Here is an 18,150-nt window from a genome sequence, read left to right as displayed (position 1 = left end):
ATCTGCACCAAATTTTTGGAAAGGAATGTCATACATTTGTGTGACATAACAAACATGTGTGTTGACTGATGTCTGCTGTCTGCTGTCACAGTGTCCTCCTCTCACCGAGTACGATAGCCTCCCACTTGCTACATTTCTGGGAGAGCTGGACAGTGGACTCCAACATAGGCTTCCCTGTCCATGAATGCAGGCATGTGCCCTGTCCCCTCCTTGCAGTAGGTGTACCATTCACAGATCCCTCCTCACCTGGTAAAGACAGTGCATTATCATCTCAAGCCTCCCTCACCTAAAACTCCTCTCACAGGTAAACATTTCTCTTCAGATATTACCTATTCTCTGTACCATCAACTTGTAAGTTGACAATGACTAATTGTAGCTTTGATGCAAAGAATGAACCAATGGTTGCATCATCTTGAAAGAATGACACAATTATAGTCATCTAACTCCCCTAATTCAAACAGAAATAGGTCTTAGTAGAGGGCTTAGAATAGTTGTTCAACATATATACATACATACGTATATATATATTCATATATATGGAACTTCATATATATATTCACATATGTATATATATATATATATATATATATGTAGAGAGAGAGAGAGAGAGAGAGAGAGAGAGAGAGGGAGGGAGAGTTAATTGTATAGGGTGAATACTTTCCAATGAAAAACTGAAAGGGAGGGAAAGAGAATTTCAGTTTAAACTTTATTGTTCAGAAATTTAGTAAATCTCATTTAATCCAAGTTTTATAGTATTTACTATTTAATTTTAATCCAAATTAATTTGTCTGTATTATCATCATTATAAATAAATACTTGTTAAGTATTTATCAGATAAGTGTTTTGGAAGCTATAAATTTTGACTGTGTTTACAGTTCTGGTGGCATTCTATTACGTAGTAAAGAGAAAGTCTCCAGATATGTTACCTAAATCTAGTAAAAGATTCATGGTGAATTTAGAATGATTAGTTAATTCCAATTGCTTGTTTTAGCTATGAAGTCCTCCACACAGACTTTAGAAGTGTTCTAACAAATACTCTGCCAGGATGTCAGTGTAATGAAATTTATATTAAAACCTTATAAGGAGAAGGATGGGCACTACCACTTGGTCTTATTATGTGTATAGAAGGACACATAATAGAAGAGAAAGGTCTTCTGATTTCTCATCTAGTAATTTTTTTCTGTGACTGTGGTGAATTACCTCACATGGATCCAGTTGTGAAACTCCACAAAATCTAACAGTGGGGACTTTGTGTATTGTGTGAAATGGATGGCTAGTGGACACTGTTGTGTGTTATTGCCTCTTCCATCCTGTGAGTCGTATATATTTAAAGAAATACTGCCAGTGCCTCAGGATAAACACAGCCTTAAAACTTTCCACTCCAAGATATAAACTGCATGTTCCCTCAAGCTAAGGCCTTCTTGGAATGCTCCATGTTTTGTTGATGTCCCTCTTCTCTGAGCTCGCAAAGCTCTTAAAGTCTGTAAGCTCTTAAAGTCTTAAAGTCAATGAGTCTCACCTCATTGGGCATGCTTCATACACCATCTTTTACTATTAACTGTTTCATGTTATTGGCCTTGTTCAATGTGATTGTTAGTACCTCTTGGGTAAGAACTCTTCTTCCTCTTTTTCCTACCCATCACCAAGAAAATCCTAGGAATGTAATTTACACAAATAATCCATTGAACTACTGGTTAATTGATAAAAATACACAAATTTACATATTATATCTTAAATTTGTGATATGCTTCTGGTTTGGGTGGGAGTTTGGTAGGAGAATGATATAATAAAGTGTCAGGAGGCAGGAATTAAAATATTACCTCAAATGTTGGCCAGCTGTCAGGTGGTCTATTCCCAAAGAATACAAAATTGTTATTTAAAAACATAACTTTGTCTTCCCAGGGAAAATTTTGAGAACATGAACATAGTTACAAAAATAATATGAAGATCAGAAAATTGCTATTGAAAAAAATTAAGGATTTCAACCCAAGATACTAGGTTCAGTGTTTACCTCCAAAAAAAACCTGTGTGTCCAACTCTTCCATCTTAAGTGGGATAGCATCTTTATCCTTAACCAGACACATAAATGAGTGTTTGTGGTTCTACATTAGAAGCATAATGTTATACATGACGTGTTATGCAAGCATGAGGAGCCAATGGTGGGAGGAACATTAACAAGGAACTCAAGGGAAGAGAGTTGAATTAAGGAGGTGCTTATAGAAGTCCAGCTGGGGTTAAGGGGACCAACAAGGCAGGTTAAAGCATGCAGGGGCTAACAATTGTTGGAAGCTGATACCATTTCTAGGCTTGGAGAATCACAGGGAGGAAATAGTGTTACTGGAACCATGGAGAATGAGTCACCCAGACGGACTGCAGTCATGGAGTGAGGCAGCCACTGCCAGAGATGTAGTTTCAAGGAAGGAAGAGAGAAGGAAACTATCCCTCTTCCTGCTTTTTGTTTTCCTATTTGTGTCTCCCATTAACTTAAATGGAAACCAGTTCTTATCACATTTAATCAGCCAAGGTAAGTCACATGGCCAAGCTTGATGTAAATAGGGTAGGAAAGCATAATCCTAACCCAGGGCTGGACAGTTAATATTAGTGAATAATAACACAATCCACCAAGCTCACTGAGTCCAAAGTTGCTGGGATTGGAAGCAAGTTCCTGAGTTATCTGGCTAGTGGGGGTAATGATACAATGTATTTGTTGTTTGTTTAAGGGCAGTATCGTGGCCTATAGGAAAGCATCTTGACCTTGCAAAGTGCTGTGTCCCAGATGGCTCTCCGACCTTCCTAAGCATATAGGTGGCTAAGAAGTAGGTTGCTTGTTTCCCCTCCTCCTGTAATGCCTTTTCCCTATTTGACCTTCAACATCCATCTTCTGACCTTCTTTCTGTTGTTTTTGGCCCAGAAGGCTGACTTCTATGGCTTGCTTTGTCTTGCTCCCTTCTGTTTGGATTTAACCAATGGAAAGCACTAGGAGAAAATCAGAGGGCAAGATCAGAAAGAGAATTGGGGCTATTTTTTTCCCAAGCTTTCTTTCCCCCTTTGACTTCTGGCAGTGGCTGAATTCTTCCCAAAGTGATGGAAAGCCCTTTCTGTGTAATGTCTGTGCCATATGCACCTTCTATCACTTCTAATAACTATCTACATCCTGATGGTAGTGTTTCTGGTCAATACAAATTGGTGAAGTTCATAGATGACTGCTGCAAACTTGCCTATAGAAACTTGTTTACCTGCAGAGGATGGCAAAGTGATTTTATGTTTTTAGGGAAGTATTTTTCCATATTCACAACATGCATAGGATTTTTTTTTATCATCAACTGTCTATTGATATATTAAACTTTTATTCCATGAACATTCATATCTATATGTGATGGGACACCCAGGGGTAGAACTTTGGCTCTTCTTCCTTTGAAAAACCACATACAAGCTTATACCACCCAATAAATAAAATCTCACTCTGCCTTCCACTGATCATAGCAGTATACAATTAGTCTTGTTCTATTAGTCAGTCAGGAAAATCATTGCATATGATTCAGGACATCTTGCTCTTAGGTCAATTCATCATATTTCTTTATTTTGGTATATCTAACCTTTTAATTTTGTTTATTACCTAAGTGAAAGACTAAATATTCTCTTTATTTCAATCCTATAATATAAAATACTTTATTTCTTGCAAAATATTTGTTATGAGGAATGTTTGCTTTAAAGTCTCCTTAAAAAAGCAGTCAACACCTTAGGGTTTTTGAAAAGAACTTATGAGTCTTTTTATTTTTTAATTTAATTTATTAAATACAGCAGGTTCTAATTAGTTATCTATTTTATACATATTAGTGTATATATGTCAATCCCAATCTCCCAATTCATTCCACCACCACCTTCCCCACCCCCACTTTCTCCCCTTGGTGTCCATATATTTGTATGCTACATCTGCGTCTCTATTTCTGCCTTGCAAACCAGTTCATCTGTACCATTTTTTGAGATTCCACATATATGCATTAATATAAGCTATTTGTTTTTCTCTTTCTGACTTACTTCACTCTGTATGACAGTCTCTAAGTCAATCCCTGTCTCTAAAAATGACCGAGTTTCATTCCTTTTATGGTTGAGTAATATTCATTGTATACATGAACCACATCTTCTTTATCCATTTGTCTGTCAGTGGTCATTTATGTTGCTTCCATGACTTGGCTATTTTCAATAGTGCTGTAATGAACATTGAGGTGCATGTGACTTTTTGAATTATGGTTTTCTCCTTGTATATGCCCAGTAGTGGGATTGCTGGGTCATATGGTAATTCTATTTCTAGTCTTTTAAGGGAGCTCCATACTGTTCTCCATAGTGGCTGTATCAATTTACATTCCCACCAACAGTGCAAGAGGGTTCCCTTTTCTCCACACCCTCTCCAGCATTTGTTATTTGTAGATTTTCTGATGATGCCCATTCTAACCATTGTGAAGTGATACCTCATGGTAGTTTTGATTTGCATTTCTCTAATAATTAGTGATGTTGAGCAGCTTTTCATGTGCTTCGTGGCCATCTGTATGTCTTCTTTGGAGAAATGTGTATTTAGATCTTCTGCCCATTTTTGGATTGTGTTGTTTGTTCTCTTTAATATTGAGCTACATGAGCTGTTTATATATTCTGACAATTAATCCTTTGTCCATTGATTCATTTGCAAATATTTTCTCCCGTTGTGAGAGATGTCTTTTTGTCTTGTGTATAGTTTTTTTTTTTTTTTCTGTGCAAAAGCTTTTAAGTTTCATTAGGTCCCATTTGTTTATTTTGTTTTTATTACCATTACTCTAAGAGGTGGGTCAAAAAAGATCTTGCTGTGATTTTTGCCAAAGAGTGTTCTTCCTATGTTTTCCTCTAAGAGCTTTAGAGTGTCTGGACTTATATTTAGGTCTTTTATCCAATTTGAGTTTATTTTTGTTTATGGTGTTAGGGAGTGTTCTAATTTCATTCTTTTATATGTAGCTGTCCAGTTTTCCCAGCACCACTAATTGAAGAGACTGTCTTTTCTCCATTTTATATCCTTGCCTCCTTTGTCATAGATTAGTTGACCATAGGTGTGTATGTTTATCTCGGGGATCGTTCTCCTGTTCCATTGATCTATATTTATGTTTTGGGGCTAGTACCATATGGTCTTTATTACTGTAGCTTTGTAGTATAGTCTGAAATCAGGGAGTCTGCTTCCTCCAGCTCTGTTTTTTTCCCTCAAGATTACCTTGGCTATGCGGGATCTTTTGTGTCTCCATACAGATTTTAGATTTTTGTTCTAGTTCTATAAGAAAATGCCATTGGTAAGTTGATAGGGGTTGCACTGACTCTGTAGATTGTTTTTGGTAGTAGAGTCATTTTCACAATATTGATTCTTCCAATACAAGAACATGGTATATCTCTCCATCTGTTTGTGTCTTCTTTGATTTCTTTTATCAGTGTCTTATAGTTTTCTGCATACAGGTCTTTTGTCTCCCTAGGTAGGTTTATTCCTAGGTATTTTATTATTTTTGTTGCAGTGGTAAATCAGAGTGTTTCCTTAATTTCTCTTTCAGATTTTTCATCATTAGTGTATAGGAATGCAAGAGATTTCAGTGCATTAATTTTGTATCCTGCAACTTTACCAAATTCATTGATTAGCTCTAGTAGTTTTCTGGTAGCATCTTTAGTATTTTCTATGTATAGTATCATGTCATCTGCAAACAGTGACAGTTTTATTTCTTCTTTTCCAATTTGGATTCCTTTTATTTCTTTTTCTTCTCTGATTGCTGTGGTTAGCACTTCCAAAACTATGTTGAATAATACTGGTGAGAGTGGACATCCTTGTCTTGCTCCTGATCTTAGAAGAAATGCTTTCAGTTTTTCACCTTCGAGAATGATGTTGGCTGTGGGTTTGTCATATATGGCCTTTGTCATGTTGAGGTAGGTTCCCTCTATGCCCACTTTCTGGAGAGATTTTATCTTAAATGGGTGTTGATATTTGTGAAAGGTTTTTTCTACATGTATTGAGATGATCATATAGTTTTTATTCTTCAATTTGTTAACATGGTGTATCACATTGATTGATTTGTGTATATTGAAGAATCCTTGCATCCCTGGGATAAATCCCACTTGATCATGGTGTATGATCCTTTTAATGTATTGTTGATTTGTTTTTGCTAGTATTTTGTTGAGGATTTTTGCAATTATATTCATCAGTGATATTGGTCTGTAATTTTCTTTTTTTGTATTATCTCTGTCTGGTTTTGGTATCAGGGTGATGGTGGCCTCAAAGAATGAGTTTGGGAGTGCTCCTTCCTCTGAAATTTTTTGCAAGAGTTTGACAAAGATGGGTATTAGCTCTTCTCTAAATGTTTGATGGAATTCACCTGTTAAGCCATCTGGTCCTGGACTTTTGTTTATTGTAAGATTTTTAATCCCAGTTTCAATCTCATTAGTTGTGATTGGTCTGTTCATATTTTATTTTTCTTCCTGGTTCAGTCTTGGAAGTTTATACCTTTCTAAGAATTTGTCCATTTCTCCCAGGTTGTCCATTTTATTGGTATAGATTTGCTTGTAGTGGTCTCTCATGGTGCTTTGTATTTCTGCGGTGTCCACTGTAACTTCTTTTTCATTTCTAATTTGATTGATTTGAGTCCTCTTCCTTTTTTTCTTGATGAGTCTGGCTAAAGGCTTATCAATTTTGTTTATCTTCTAAAGAACAAACTTTTAGTTTTATTGATCTTTGCTATTGCTTTCTTTGTTTCTACTTCATTTATTTCTGTTCTGATCTTTATGATTTCTTTCCTTCTACTAACTTTCGGTTTTCTTTGTTTTTCTTTCTCTAGTTCCTTTAGGTGTAATGTTAGATTGTTTATTTGAGATTTTTCTTGTTTCTTGAGGTAGGATTGTATTGCTTTAAACTTCCCTCTTAGAACTGCTATTCTGCATCCCATAGGTTTTGAATCATCCTGTTTTCATTTGTCTCTAGGTATTTTTTTATTTACTCTTTGATTTCTTCAGTGATCTCTTGGTAATTTAGTAATGTATTGTTTAGCCTCCATGTGTTTGTGTTTTTTATGTTATTTCCCCTGTAACTGACTTGTAATCTCATAGAATTTTGGTCAGAAGGCATGTTTGATGTGATTTTAGTTTTCTTAAATTTATGGAGGCTTGATTTGTGACCCAAGATGTGATCTATCCTGGGAATGTTTCCTGTTCACTTGAGAGGAAAGTGTAAACTGCTGTTTTTGGATGGAATGTCCTATAAATATCAATTAAATCTATCTGGTCTACTATGTCATTTAAAGCTTCTGTTTCATTATTAATTTTCTGTCTGGATGATCTGTCCATTGGTGTAAGTGAGGTGTTAAATTCCCCCACTATTACTGTGTTACTGTCTATTTCCTCTTTTATAGCTGTTAGCATTTGCCTTATATATTGAAGTGCTCCTATGTTGGGTGCATATGTATTTATAATTTTTATATCTTCTTCTTGGATTGATCCCTTGATCATTATGTAGCTTCCTTCCTTGTCTCTTTACTTAAAGTCTATTTTATCTGATATGAGCATTGCTACTCCAGGTTTCTTTTGATTTCCATTTTCATAGAATATCATTTTCCATCCCTTCACTTCCATTTGGCATGTGTCCCTAGGTCTGAAGTGTGTCTCTTGTGGACAGCCTATATATGGGACTTGTTTTTGTATTCATTCAGTGAGCCTGTGTCTTTTGGTTGGAACATTTAATACATTCAGATTTAAGGTAGTTATCGATATGTATGTCCCTATTACCATTTTCTTAATTGTTCTGTGTTTGTTTTTGTAGTTTCTTTTCTTCTCTTGTGTTTCTCACTTAGAGAAGTTCCTTTAGCATTTGTTGTAGAGCTGGTTTGGTGGTGTTGAATTCTCTTAGCTTTTGCTTGTCTGTAAAGGTTTTAATTTCTCCATCGAATCTGAATGAGATCCTTGCCAGTTAGAGTAATCTTGGTTGTAGGTTCTTCTCGTTCATCACTTTATATATATTGTGCCACTCCCTTCTGGCTTGTAAAGTTTCTGCTGAGAAATCACATGTTAACCTTATGGGAGTTCTCTTGTCTGTTATTTGTCATTTTTCCCTTGTTGGTGTTAAAATTTTTTCTTTGTCTTTGATTTTTGCCAATTTGATTACTCTGTGTCTCGGCATGTTTCTCCTTGGGTTTATCCTGTATGGGATTCTCTGCACTTCCTGGACTTGGGTGGCTCTTTCCTTTCCCATGTTAGGGAAGTTTTCAACTATAAGCTCTTCAAATATTTTCTCGGTTCCTTTCTCTCTTTCTTCTCCTTCTGGGACCCCTATAATGCAAATTTTGGTGCATTTAATGTTGTCCCAGAGCTCTCTTAACTTGTCTTCATTTCTTTTCATTCTTTTTTCTTTATTCTGTTCTGTGGCTGTGAATTCCACCATTCTGTCTTCCAGGACACTTATCCTTTCTTCTGCCTCAGTTATTCTGCTCTTCGTTCCTTCTAGAGTATTTTTCTTTGCAGTTATTGTTTTGCTCATCTCTGTTTGTTTGTTAATTCTTCTAGGTGTTTGTTCTTTAAATCTTCTAGGTCTTTGTAAACCATTTCTTGCATCTTCTTGATCTTTGCCCTCTTTCTTTTTGCAAGGTCTTGGATCATCTTCACTATCATTATTCTGAATCCTTTTTCTGGAAGGTTGCCTGTCTCCACTTCATTTAATTGTTTTTCTGGGGTTTTATCTCATTCCTTCATCTGGTACATAGCCCTCTGCCTTTTCATTTTGTCTGTTTTTCTGTGAATGTGGTTTACTTTCTACATGCTGCAGGATTGTAGTTCTTCTTGCTTCTGCTGTCTGCCTTCTGGTGGATGAGTCTCTCTAAGAGGCTTTTGCAAGCTTCCTGATGGGAGGGACTGGTGGCTGTTAGAACTGGATGTTGCTCTGGTGGCAGAGCTCAATAAAACTTTAGTCTGCTTGTCTGCTGATGGGTGGGGCTGAGTTCCCTCCCTGTTTTTTTTTTTTTTTGGCTTGAGGCAATCCAACACTGGAGGCTACAGTCTCTTTTTTTGGGCTAATGACAGACTTCAGGAGGGCTCATTCCAAAGAGTACTTCCCATAACTTCTGCTGCCAGTGTCTTGTCCCCACAGTGAACCACAGGCACCCCCCACCTCTGCAGGAGACCCTCCGACAGACAGTAGCAGGTAGGTCTGGTTCAGTCTCTTATGGCGTCACTGCTTTTTCCCCCAGGTGCTGATGCACAAACTATTTTGTGTGTGCCCTCCACAAGTGGAGACTCTGTTTCTCCCTGTCCTTTCAAAGCCCTGCAATCAAATCCCACTAGTCTTCAAAGGCTGATTCTCTGGAAATTCCTCCTCTTGTTGCCAGACCCCCAGGTTGGGAAGCCTGACATGGGGCTCAGAACCTTCACTCCAGTGGGTGGACTTCTGTGGTATAATTATTCTCCAGTTTGTGAGTCACCCACCCAACATTTATGGGATTTGATTTTATTGTGATTGTACCCCTCTACCATCTCATTGCAGCTTCTCCTTTGTCTTTGGCTGTGGGGTATCTTTTTGTAAGTTCCAGTGTCTTCCTGTAGATGATTGTCCAGCAGTTAGTTGTGATTCCACTGCTCTTGCAAAAGGGAGTGGATGCATGTCCTTCTATTCTGCCATCTTGAACAAATCTGATGAATCTTTTTAGAGTTTAGAAAAGTCAAACCTATTTCTCTTATGACTCACCACCAGAATTAAGTTAATTTTATATGAAACAAAGATTGTTTAAGGGAATAGGACTATAATAGTTTCTCAGGAAGGAGGTAGATTGGAGCAGGTATTTGATAAGGAAAAGCAAGATAATATAAGAGCTGTAGGAGGAGCTAGGACCTGCTGGTCACCACGCTACTTTGTTGACATGGTACTAATTAGAAATGTCTGATGTCTAGGTAGTATTATTTACCTACAGAGGAGAACCCTCAAAATTCCTAAAGACACTCATCTTTGTGAAAGAAGAAGAAAGATTTGAGCAGCATTTCTAAATCTTTTATAAGCAAGTCTGAAGCCTCTAAACATGTATTGCTTTCTCCCTCAATGTCCTCTGCACTTGCTCACCAGAATGCTTCCCTTCTGCCACCCCACCTTTAACAAATCTCACCATTTTTCAAGACTTAGTCATGTACTACCCTTTCCAGTTCACCTCTGTCCTGATTAATCTCTCCTCTAAACTGTAAGGCTTACTGCTTTAAGGGCTCTCTGGCTAATTAATCATATACTACTTGCCTTGCTCATACTGTTTCCTTGTATTATTATTTAACTTTTCATGTCTACATATTATCTTTCCACCTAGAAGGGTGTTCAGAAAGTAATTTTATAAGGCCAATTCAATTTAGTGCACTGAAGTTTGTACAGTTCTTATGTTGGTAATATACTATTTGGTTCAGTAAATGTGGCAGCATCACATGTAGATAGAATTGCTTGTAACTCTTTGTGATTGGGAATATCTTTAGCCTTGTAATTTGATTTTTAAATGTGGAAAATGTTTCTGATTTTCCCTATTTACTGAGATTGATGGAGAAATAGAGAATGATTTTTATCTAACAAAAAATTTCAAAATTATGAGTGGAGATTTAGCAATATTACATAAATGAGGAGGTCCAGCCAGGACCCAGTATTTTGAAGAAAGCTGGGATCAAGAAGGGATGAGGCCTAAGTAATGTGCAATGCTCAGTGTGGATTTCTAGGGGTTTATAGATCTACCATGGTCCTTTAAAGGTTTTTGTTTGCCAGTCTTTCCGTGCAGAACCATTTGGGGAGCAGAACAAGTTATAGACTTGGAAAGAGCTAAGGTTTCTGATTCAAAGACATTTATCAACTGGCATCTATTTATAAAGGCTATAGCATGTAGGAATTGGTATGAAGAATAAAACAGAGTGAGAAAATACACTGCGGTGCAGAGAAGTATGAGGCAGTTTGGGACAAGTCCCAGGAATATGATTTCTGATTGACAGGTAAGCCCCAATGGAAGAATTATTACAGACAAAACATGCAAATAAATCAAGTTTCTTGAATTATTTAATCATCATCAAATATTTTTCCTGGATAGGACACATATGAATCAATTGGTAAATAATTTAGAAGAAGTACAATAATGTGCTTTAATATTTATAATGATTATTCACCCTATGATAAGATCTGTTCCTTAAGCACACATTATAAATGTGCTTTGCTTCAGCCCTTAATGGTTGCTGTAAGCCTTCATTCTCACATCAGGGCCACACACTGGGCATCACATAAAAGGAGCACTCTCTCTTGCTGTTAACAGCCTTAGTTCTGAACAGTTGGTCTTGACCCATTTTTTTGTGCTGCATTGCAGCCTGCCTTTGATCATCTCAGCCCTCACTGCTCATTCTCTCCTTTCTAGCATCACCTTGCCTCACCCTTTATTCTTGATGTGTTTCACTAACATTCCCAGTTCTCGCCCGAGTGACGCTAACTCCACTGCCATGAGTAAATGCTCCTCCTCTTATGATCAGGTCCTGGAACCCCTGGATCAGTGCTGTTCCCTTCAGTCTCCTCTAGCCTCTCCTGCTCCCTTCAGGTAGCACACCCTCTTGGTTCATCTAAGCTTCAAAATAAGCACTAGAAATATTGTTAAATAGCATGCATCTCTCTCTTTACCTGTGATGAAGGACCATGCCCTATTTTTACTTGTATCTACCATAGTACATATCAAAAAGTTGAACACATGTTAAGAGCCTGAGACATGTTTCGTAACTTATTCTTAGATGAAACAAACCTCAAGAACACAGGGGCAAATGGAGTTGAGCAATGGAAAGTGAGTGAAAATGTAAACTTCTGATTTTGCAGTTTTACATCACTGTAGGCTGTTTGTTAGTTGTTAGTAAACTAGCTTTTAGATGTGAGAATGAACTAGTGACAGTAGACAATGAAGTGGAGAAGCTGTAGCAAATTACCCAAAGTCCAACATATTCTGAAGTAGGCTGGGACAGTGGTCCTGCTCTGACCTTGAGTATCTCTCCTCCCTTCACCTGCAGTGATGGAGTCATATTCAGGCATCACAGCCTGTTTTCTCAGCTCAGCTCTTGCCTCACTGAGCCAACCTACTTACTGAGCCAATGCAGAAGAGACCCTGTTAGCTCCTCAGTACTAGTTGGTTGTTCTAAGCATAGTTTTTCTCAGCAGCTAGGTTAGATGGGAAATTATCAGTTACTCTACAATTGTACTATTTTTTTTTCTCAAACTGAGATAGGATTGCAACTCTTATAACATTCTTCATAGTCAACCTCTTCAACATTGCTTCATATTTAAGCCAATAAGGGGAAGAGAAAGTCACAAAACTTCTTTATGACATGGAAGTTTGGGCAGGGTATAAAGACCCAGACAGATTGACATGAATACTAAGCTTTCAAGAGCAGCATTAAAGCTTGACACCTGTAGAGATTTTGGGTATACTCAGGTAACTGGTGTGATCTTAATCCACAAACTCAGTAGTATGAAAATAGTACATTTTTTTTCCCCTGAAATTCAACCTGTTAGAATTCCAAGCCACAATTTTGTCATGCTCCTCATTCGTTCTGGGAGATTTTTCCCCTATGAACCCATTACATGTTACACATTACACAGATAACTTCTGATCTTTGGCTATCTGTCCACTCAAGTTCTTGCCTCAGTCCCAATGTCACATTAAATCAGGAAAGGACATCAAGAAATAAGTAACTTAAGGTGAAGAAGGATATCCTGCCAGATGTATTGCAGTCATTTTGGCAACACTGTATTCAAATATATCCTAGCCTAGTATATATGACTTTATCATGCCCCTACCTTTTCCAAAAGGTGTAAAGACTTTAAGAAAATACTTATAGTCAGAAATAGAGCTATTGACACTTTCTAAATTCTGTGATTTTGTTTTCTTTGTTAAACAGGGTAAAATAGTTATTAATCAAGAAGCTCCAGCCATTGAAGGTGTGGTTATAAATCAACATAATATCTGTGTTTATATGTAGTTCAAGTATTTGCTAAAATTGAGTTTAGGACACCCACATTGTTGGAAGTAATTTTGACTCTTCTGAGAAGTACACACATTAGCCATTTTTTATATAGTTTCATTTCTCTAAAAGAAGAGAATAGAGTGATAATTCTGAGGAGATAATTCACCATGTCTACAGATTTGGGGATCCCTTAGATATCTCAGAACTGAGCCATAGTAAGGGGTAAATAAATACTTAAGATATAAATTGAGGTCAAAAACATTGTTTGTATGGAATGTGTTTCAGTCAGTTTGATCATTTTGTCACAACTCATATTCAACTTGCATATATTTACCCTAATTCAAATAAATCCAATGAGAACACATTTGTAACCCAATGGTATTATTTCACCATAGATATTTTACTTTATCTTCTTCCTTAAGTGTATATTTGTCCATATTTTAAATGACTCCATATCTTCAGATGTAGAAAAATGCATGTTAGGGGGAAAATAGCTGCAAATCCCACAAACCATAAAGTGCCTAGATGGGTCCTAGAGCCTCTGCCAGGGTCTGCTTGGGAGAGGTAAATAGGGCTGGATGATGCAAATGGGAATAGTGCTTGATTTGAAGTTAGCTGACCTGTAACTCTCATAGGTTAATGCAAGTACTCATCCTCCCAGATACTGTCTTTTCTCTAAAACATATCATTCTTACCCACAGGATTTGATAAAAGTAACTCTACATCATAGTCTTATGTAATAGCAGAGAGTGATTGGAGAACTTAGAATGCTCAGACTGGGGGGTTGGGGAGCTCTCAGCCTGTTGATCCCCTAAGAGAACTGTATATATTTGACCACTGGATCCAGAACAGCACAATCTACTGGAATGTTCTCTCCTGTGTCCTTGGTGTTCTTGATATTGTTAAAGTCAGTCTTTCATGAGACCTAAAGCTCTCAGACTTAGAAGCAGTTTGAGGTCTTAACAACTAGAGGTAAAATGAGGACTGGATATGAATAAGGATGAGTACACTTCCAATCTAAGTTTAACAGGATGCATTTTGCAAACTTTATTTCTACATCCATGTTTTGTAGTCTAAGGCTGTGTTCCACATTCACTGATCCTCACAGGAGAAGTTCAGGTGTTTAAAAGCTTTGTGGAAGAGCCTTCCTGAGAACTAGGATTTGCCCCTCTAAGAGGAAAGAGAGATAACACTATATTAGCATAATTCATTCACTCCCTCCCCCATCTTAGACCCTTGGAAAATCAATGCTAACCTAGAGGGAAGCCAAGTAAAGGACGAACATCAGAAGTGTGAGAAAAGGGCAATTTTGTACTGTGTTAGCCCAGGTGGATAGGAGCAGAATGAGAACTGTAGTCTAGGGGAAAATCAGAAATGAAGTTTTCTTTTCCTAAAACTGGAAGGGAAGACAATTACTGTGGACCTGGTTGTCAGACTTGCTTTGAGATACTAATTTACAATGAGCCTCACTCCTCACCCGGAAGGGTGAGAAACAGGATTGTTGCTAGAGGGGAAATCAGAGCCCTGTTTCCTTAATCCTCCCCAGGGCCACTCCCTGTGGAACTTTTTAATTCTGGATTTGCTTTAGGCATTCCACCCTACCAGTACACAGCCTGGGGCGCAGGTCTACTGATAAGCTTTGGGTGGACTGGAGTGGGATGAAGATTACCCATAAGAAGGAGGGGAGCCAGAAAATATGAACTTCTCTGCCTAGACCACTATAGAAACCCATCTTAAGAGACCTGGATGGTCATTCTCTGATACAACAGCTTAAATTCACTAAGAAATAAGGGTAGAGTTTGGAAGAAATTCTTCCCAATCTACTTCTCTCTTTGTTAACTCCCCTACCCATCTATGCAATCAATGGTTGGCTTTGGCAGTACCTTTCCAGATTCAGTTTGGAGGTTCCTAATCTTCTAGGAAGACATAGACTCTTTTGAGAACATGTTTAAAGCTGTGAATTCTTGTGGGTGGGGAGGAAAAAGATAAGAGACAGAATTAAAAGCACAGAAAATTTTGTATTCAGTTTTAATGCATTAATAATATCTTTGAAACCCATTCTTCAAAATCGTAAAGAATCTTGAATGTGAGGTTATGACCCTGCTCTAGACATACACAAGCCAACTGATAGTGCATAACTGCTTAAAATAGACTCAATCAACATGCAGTGATTATGGAGCAGAATAGTCCAATGGTTAAATGTATAGAGCCAGCCTGCAAAGAAAGTGCTTTACAAAGTTTTGCGGTCACACTTTATTACACACTGATAAGTGTCTAGCATCTTTGTGCCTATAATCTACCCATCTTTGTGAGACCTGTGAAAAAGGAGAAAAGATTATTCTGCTACATGGTTTCTGACCTCAAAGAATTTGCAGGTAAAGTGAAGGAGGCAATACCAATGGACAAATTAGATATATAGTATAATAAAACAGTAAGTGACTAAGTACTGAAGATAGCACAAAACATATGTGCAGAGAAAGGACACATTGACTAGGCAGGGAAGACTGAGACTTCAACAGTGCCCTAGGGGTAAATAGGATTTTAAGAGAAGAGACAAGAACATGAAAATCGGGGGGGGGGGGGGGCGGAAATGTGAAAAAATTCTAAGTTAGGAATAAAGCAGCCTGCAGAATAATCCTAACTAAGTTAATTAGTAGGCATTGTAGGACAGTGGCAAATAACTTGACAAAGGAGATATATTTCTGAGAAATTCTTATTGTTTAGTTGAACAGATTGTATAGAATCCGGAAAGTTAGCCTGAGAATCTTGAACTGTATCTAAAGGATATGGGATAACTATTTCAGGTTTCCTAAAAGGACCAGCCTACAGTTTAATCTACCATAGAACTCATTACCAGTGAATGATCACAAATCTAGGCCAAGGGTAAAAAAAAAAAAAAAAAAAAGACTACCAATCAGGAGTGAAGCCATGTATCATTTAAGTCAGGAGCCATAGATACTTGGAAAGTTCAAACAAGGGTATTCAACATATTTCTTGTGCTTAAAATGATTAATTGGTAATGATATTAATAAGTAACGTTGTCACTCTAAAAGCGTCCATGGAGAACTCCCACTGGTATGGAAGCTACATCCTGTAGCCTCACAATTGGGATGAAAATTGAACTCAGTAATAGCAGAGGAAAGGAGAAATTAAATGTTATAAGCCTGAGAGAAATGAGAGGGCATAGGCAATGAGAGTTGAAGAGCAAAGGAAATTTAATAAGGGTAATGTAATAAACTCTCTTGTCTGGCAGACACTGAAGGAGATGACTCTCCCACCCAAAGGAGAAAGGATGACAGGAGTGTCTAGAGAGGCTGATTATTCAAGGGAAGTTCAGAATATATCCTGAATGAGCTAGCTACAGTGACAAAAGTTACTGATGACTCTTACTGATACAACTCGCCCAGCATCCACTCCACCTGCACTGCATCTGTGCCTCTTGTTACATATTTTTAATATCAACTCTGATGAGCAGCCTGGTCCTTACCTTTGTTCCACCAACATCACTGCTCAATAAAAGAATTACCTTAGCTCTTTGCACATGTTTATCACTACATACTTTGGGGAAAAACATTTTTATTCAATGCTTTTGCTCTTTAAAATAACTCTAAGTCTTTAAATGAGGAATTATTATCTACATTATAGAGATGTGGAAATTGAAGTATCAATACAATATAGTAAGTGGGTTTTCCAAGGTTAATTGTGAGGCTGGAACTTGAGGCTCCTGGTTCAGAGTTCCGCTTTCACATCTCTCTGTTTTCTCTAAGAGTAGTAAGGGGAGTAATAAGTATTCTTTCCCCTCATGTTCTCAATACAGGTCAGAGAGCAGGGCTCTGTGCTGCTGGCAATGTAGAATAAAGTGCTGTCGTCATAAAATCTGATTCTGGCATACAGCTTTACAGAGAGACATTTTGCATAACAAAGTCATTCTTGTATCCCAGGGGAAATGGTCTACATAATAGCATTTTGTTTGTCTGGTCACAACAAATAATCTACAATTAATAACACCATATAATAAATACTCTCTCTGTTGACTGTTCATAAAACAAGTTGTCTCCAAAATAAAATACTTGTTGGTTTATTGCTCAATTATTGTTTAATTATTGCTTTTTAAAAAAGCAATCAATGGAGGAGTGTATTTTGTTAGAACTGTAGATGAGAAGGGGAAATCTCCAGCTCCGTACTGGCCCAGCTCTTCCAAATTTAGTTTCTATTCTCAAGCATTACACTGGTCAACTCTTCTAATCTTTCCCAGATTCCACCTATCACCATTCAACTGTCATTCTACCAGAAAAATAAAATGCTATACAAACCCTAGTTATAACAAACAAATGATCTTGATCTTGGAGGTGGGAAGGACATGTGGAGTTTACTATGTCAAATGACTTCTTTTCATTTCTGAAGTCACTTGAGAACATGAGTACTCCATAAATGTTTGGTGGATTTTGTTTTGCTTTATTAGCTCTAGCTCATGCCAAATGTGAATATGGTTTACAGATTTAAAAAAAGTCATTATGTGACTAAATAATTTGAATGTTTTGCATTATTTGCTGTATAATGAAGTATAATCGGTATCTCTTTGCATGGTATTCAGATTTGGAAAATATTTACTCAGAATTTGAAAGTAGGCAGTTAATCCTATCCTTTTGCATACTTAGGAAATTTTTGAGAACAATGCATATTAATTTTCCTTTTTAGTCACCTTTCTCCAAAGTGCTCCACTTCTTTGGTCTTTGTCTGTTTTGTGTAACTATATGTAATATGTAAATGTATGTATATATGTGTGTGTATATACACACACATATCTGCATATGTACATATTCATACATATATATATATATATATATATATTTTTTTTTGGTGGGGTGGTGATGTATTTGGATTGAAATAATGACCAAAAAAAACTGCCTGAGGGAAGGGCAGATTATAAAATGCAGTCACATTTCATTCAGTGGGAAGGTTGTAAATTTGTCTTGATTGGTCTGCAAAAGCAGCACTGTCACGGCCTCCATGTGGACATGGAAATCCCAAACTCAAAATTAGAACAATCATGATACTGAAGGCTACACTCACCAAGAACACCCAACCTGTGCCAAACCCTGAGCTAAATGACTGGCATGCATTACCTTATTAACTCTTCTTAACATTCCTAGGCAGTCG

Source organism: Mesoplodon densirostris, chromosome 15 (assembly GCF_025265405.1).
Source record: "Mesoplodon densirostris isolate mMesDen1 chromosome 15, mMesDen1 primary haplotype, whole genome shotgun sequence".
NCBI classification, from domain to species: domain Eukaryota; kingdom Metazoa; phylum Chordata; class Mammalia; order Artiodactyla; family Ziphiidae; genus Mesoplodon; species Mesoplodon densirostris.
The sequence above is the reverse complement of the archived record's forward strand: the minus strand, read 5'-3'. Positions refer to the sequence as shown.